The 5,340-nt window shown below is 45.4% G+C and overlaps 1 long non-coding RNA gene across 1 annotated transcript; it reads right to left on the bottom strand.

The window, feature by feature from the left end:
- Positions 1-975: 975 nt before the first annotated feature.
- Positions 976-5,048, bottom strand: LOC114211168 (uncharacterized). Its single transcript, XR_003609677.2, has 4 exons — positions 4,857-5,048; positions 3,055-3,220; positions 1,984-2,132; positions 976-1,839 (listed from the first exon to the last, which is right to left on the bottom strand). It is a non-coding gene; the product is annotated as an uncharacterized LOC114211168 (long non-coding RNA).
- Between the last annotated feature and the right edge of the window lie 292 nt (positions 5,049-5,340).

Here is a 5,340-nt window from a genome sequence, read left to right as displayed (position 1 = left end):
TTGCAATCCTGAAATGTTCCCAGGATATGCTGGTCCTAGAAGGAATCTATGAGAACCACTGGTATAGGCCAAGGTTGGGGGCCTGAGATTTGTTTCAAGTCTGGAGAACATGGAGCGATTAGGGGTTGGGCAGGTGGAATTGCTCCTGGGTTCCTTCACCCCACTGAATGGTGAGTCTGGATGGCCAGCTGAGAAGTTCAGAATTTACGCTCTCCGGGGTCTAGACCATCTTGTCCGATAGAAACACATTATTGTGAGCCACAGAGAAATTTTTCATTTTCTCGTAGACATATTAAAAGGATAAAAAAGAAAAGTTGAAATTAATTCTAATGATATATTTTAAGAAAACGTTTTAAACATGTAATTAAAATAAAATTATTAATGAGATATTTTACGTTTTTTAGATTAAGTCTTTAAAATCTGGTGTGCATGTTACAGCACAGTTCACTTCCTACAAGCAACGTTCCAAACGTCTGTAGTTACATGCAGCTACTTGTTACCATACAAAACAAGACGTACTCAACCTACGAATTTATGTAGGTTTTCCTTCACCACCTAGTTAGGGCCCCTCCCTGTCACTACTGCCCCAAGGACTAGGGGCAGGGAGGTCAACAGTAAACTTTGTGGTGGCTTTGGCTGGAGGGGCTGAGCCCTGGGAGTGAGAGCCTGGGTGTGCAGGAGATAATTAGGTAAACTCCTGCCATTTCTGTTACATTACATCTCCCGTTAATCTTCTTGTTAGTTTGGCCCTGGTAAAGTGTTACTCATCTCAAATATGCAAAAAAATAACAAAGACCAGCCAAATGAGAACAAACAGAGGCTATCTATCCAGAACTTGTTATAGCGAAAGGTTCAGCCACTATCATTTCTCTTTGGCAGACTCACAGGCAGGCAGAGGAATGGGAAAGCTTTATGTGTCCTGATTGGCTTTGGGTGGCACGGGGGAGTTGGCAGGTTAACTAGAAATGGGCCTTTTGTGTGGTTGGGTTAAATGCATGTTTGGTTGGTCTTGAGCAGAAGTAAGGGGAAAAAAAAAAAAAAGAACAGATTTGCTGACAATTGTTGCCCAAGTCTTGACTATTCTGGAAGGATTGCCATGGAGGTGGTTTGGCTTCCTAGCTGGGTGCTGCAGAGGTTGTGGGACAGAGTTATCATACGTGATCTGGCCACTGTCTGTTGGTATATTTTATTTCTCTGCTGGGAAAAAAAAAATCTTGATTCTATTGTAGCCAATTATCACTGAAATGTTGAAACCCAGTTGTCAAAAATTTTTTCTTCCTGGAAGCTTTGGGGTTCTGGGCTTTCTTACTTCCTGTTGTTTTCTTAAGCCACTGCCTGAGGGGAACTGTGGCGTAACGAGAGGGGCCTGCCTACTGGGCCCAGCCCTGTTGTAGGTAAGTTGTGGACCTCAGGGAAGTCAGTTCACCCTCTGGCCTCAATTTGTTCATCTGTAAAATGGAATAAAATTATAGTACCTCTGCATTCCCCAAAAGGAGATAACTTTTTTGTCTATCGGGCTGGACATCTTCTGTTATTGCTAGACATAAAGATGAATGAAACATAAGCCTGCTTTCAAGGAGTTCCAAAATCTAAGAAGTGAAACTAGACCTGGGAGCACAGATGATAACAACAGAGATGTTGATCTTGATGATGATGGTGATGATGCCGCCAGTGGGGATGATGATGATGATGACCATCATGGGAATGATGATGGTGATGTTGGTGATGATAGTGGATATAGGTATTGAGCATAGTTCCTATGCTCAATACCGTGCTCAGATGTTTACATGCTTTGCTGTATTTAGTCTTCACAGCTCTTGGAGCAGCTATTATGATTATCTGCATGTTTATGAAGAGGTAATTGAGGTTTAAAGAGATTAAGTAAATTGCTCAAAATCATTTTGCTAGCCAGTAGTGAAATCGAGATTTTAATGTGAGTACTTTGCTCTAGAGTGGGTTCTAATAACCGCTTGGCTCACTTACCTCATTCCACGCTGTACTGTTTTCCAAAATGTGGTGTGCTTTGACAAAAGTATGTGAAACGTGGAAACAGGAGGAAGTATGCCTTCTATAGAGCAGGTGAGTCCAAAGAAACTTCACAGGGCTATGCATTTAACATAACCTTTGAATGACTAAGAGAAATTGGAACAGAAGAGATGGTTATTCCGACCAGATCCAATAGGAAATGTCCTACTGTTGAGGGGTCATGGTGCTAACTGGGGCAATTTCAATCATATTATGGCCGAGACAGGAAAGAAAGTTGGGAGGGTTGGGGCCAAGTAGTTATGCGTGACGGGTTCTATTTAAGAGACGTGGAGTCTATTGTGTCTCCCACTTGTTGGGTTAGGTTTAAGGTTAGGTCTGGTGCATAACTGAAAATTAAAAATGCCTTGATTTATGGCTTTAGACACCACATGACCTGCTGCTCTGGTGCTCAGCTGGAAGTAACACCATGCAGCTTTGCTGTGTTGCTTTCCTACTTCTTTCTCCAGCATGAGGTGAATCTTAATTGTCCTGATTTTTCTCTGGGGCTCTCAAGATCTCAGCTCACGATTGCTTTTGTGAGAAGCTATCTGCCTCTAGAAGAACACGAAATCAGGACTACAACAATCTAATCCCATACAGGGAAAAGTGACATTTCTCCAATTGAAGCAACAAAGTCTGTAGAAATTCTTCTTCTACATCCAGTTAATTCCCATAACTAAGCTGAACATGTCCTTTCTCATTCTGTCTCACAGGACTCACTTGGGTTGCTTTGATGAATTAAAATTTTTCCCCCAAGACAGGATAAGAAGTTCTCTACATGTGCACTACCATGTAGTAGATTTTCTAGAACAAACTTTAGTCTGCCCTAAAATTGTTCAATTTGGTCTACTCTTTGAGTCTGGAAATGACTTACATCTTTTTAAAAATTTTTTATTGTTATGTTAATCACCAGGACGGTGTCCCATCTTCAAAATTTTAGAATCTAATCTAAGCCAGGGCATCCTATTATATCCATAACCTTAAAAATCGTTTGAGGGGAAAAAAAGTAAAGTTTTGTATAATACGCACGGAAGTTATATTCTAATGTCCGGGTCTGATTTTGGGTGTAGCGGTATATACTGCCGCCCCCATAACAGTTTGTTCTTCACTGTGACTGAGACAGAGGGTATTCTTTCCGAGTGACCACCGCGGGCGACCCCGTGCTGCCTCCTCGCAAGGTCATTCCCTCTTTGACCTGAGGAGACAGGAAGGCTCTTGAGGGAAAGGAAGCACTCTCATTTCCTCATCCTATATCTGGCCCTATGGTGCTCTACTGTAGAGGGAGACGGAAAAGAAAGAGAGGAAAGGGGACCAAGATAAAGGAGGAAGACAGAAAAGGAGAGAGGAGAGAATGGAAATGAGCGGGAGAAGAGAAGGGAGAGTGGGGGTGTGCGGGGCCTGACCTGGGGCCTCTAGCAGGTGTCTTCGAATCGCTCACTCTTCCAATTCAAAGCCAGTTTGAATTCTTTTCTATAATTTTAAGAATGAGAACCCTCACTGTCTCGTAAGACCCACTTTCCTACGGACCCAAGAGTGTCAGAGAGTAATAATAAAACTTAATATCCAGTCCGTGCTTGTGAACCGCTGCGTGTGCAACACTATACTTTTCGTAAGAATGGTCACCTCTTTCTCCCGTTAAGCCACGGGCTCTAACTTCTTACCAAGGTCTTTCCAAACGTCAATGTTCAGAGCACGCTCCAAGTGTAAGTATTCCTATTCCCTCTGAGAAATTTTTAAGCAGGCAAAAGTCACGGAGCTGGTAAGTGGCAGCCGTGGGACCTTACCAGCTTATTCCTCTCATTGAAAATCCTGACAGTCAATGTGTGGAGGGGTGCAAGAGGCCAGTTTCCATCCGCCGCCCCCACCTCAGGTCCGCTTGCCTGGCCCGTCAAGCGTCCTGGTCCTCACCCACAGTCAATGCACCATGAACTGGAATGGGGACCATGTTGTCAGAGACTGGCATGATTTAACCAGACTGTAGTCACGCATCCGTGCCTAGTGAAAGTGTGCTCAATGGGACTGCCTTCCTGGTGTTTCCTGGACCAGGCACCTTGTCTCAGGGGCCAAGCAGCCAAATAGGGATGGTGGCTCTGCCTCTGCACCATAACTCCTGAACTTCCCTCCACCCTCCATTCTATAGATGGGGAAACTGAGTCCCAGCCTGCTGTTGTCATTCAGTGGCTACCATCAGAGCCGTGACCACAGCCAGGAGCTGATGGTACAAGGCGACAAGTCTTGAATAGCTTTGTAAGTCTGTCTGGAACATTCGCTAAAAATCTAAATCTAATCAATAATTGTGAGTGAACTCCTCCTCCATCTCTGGGCTGTGCCTGTTTGTAGTGGGACCTCCGAGGACTGCTGACCAGGAAGGTCTCCAGAGTCCTCATGTTGGCAGATTTCTGCCCCTTGGTGTGGAAGATAGCACCCTGAAGCAGATACTTCCTGAGACTGTCATAAATCAAAAGCCAGAGGAGTTTTCTGCTTTGTGTGTGCGTGTTTAGTGAGCAACTCTCCCACGATCACCTATAAGTTAGGGTTAATGATTTGTACGACGAAGGGATGTTTCATAAACCACTATGATAATATGCACTTAGAAGCCGGGCGCTGTCATTCATGTATATATACATATGTATTAACTTTACTCACTAAAACCTTTTGAGAAAGTTATGGCTGCATTCGTTTTGCAGATAAGAAGCTAGGCAATCCTTTTAGAAAATATTAATAATAATGAAACAACAACAGTATTAGCTGATGGCCCTGGATGAGAACTCAGTTAGGGCCACCGCACTAAATCATAACGAAAGCAGACTAGAAACCTCGTGCCCACTTACCTCTGTCTGGCGCAGCCTGCTCTGAAGGTGGACTGTGGAGAAGATCCGAGGAGCCCAAGGGCACTTTGACTTGCAGCAGTGGGGGCCACACTGCTTGGAGGTGGGGTCTGTGAGGAGAGGGACTGGGCAGCCTGTGGGGGAGGCTTAGGGGACCAAGGGTAAGAAGTGAGGGGAGGGCGTGAGGGTTCTTTGCCATTGTCCAGCCCAGAGCCCCAGGACAGGGGAGGGAGAGGGGCAGGGGCAGGGCTTTGGGGTTGGAGCCCACCTCAGAAATATCCCCATCATTTCCTGGGAGGTGACTGGCCCCAAACCCGCCTTTCTGGGGAAGAAACAAGTCACACTGTGCACCTTTATCGCGCTGCAAAAGGAAGGGAAGGGAAGGAGGAAGGGGGGGGAGAGGGAAGGGAAGGGGAGGGGGGAGGGAGAGAGTAGGGGGAGGGGACAGGAGGGGAGGTGGGAACAAAGGGGAAGGGGCGGGAGAGGG

Source organism: Eumetopias jubatus, unplaced genomic scaffold, assembly GCF_037043125.1.
Source record: "Eumetopias jubatus isolate StellerSeaLion01/CBP00866 unplaced genomic scaffold, mEumJub1_p1.0 scaffold_4, whole genome shotgun sequence".
Classification (NCBI taxonomy): domain Eukaryota; kingdom Metazoa; phylum Chordata; class Mammalia; order Carnivora; family Otariidae; genus Eumetopias; species Eumetopias jubatus.
The sequence above is the reverse complement of the archived record's forward strand: the minus strand, read 5'-3'. Positions and strand labels throughout refer to the sequence as shown.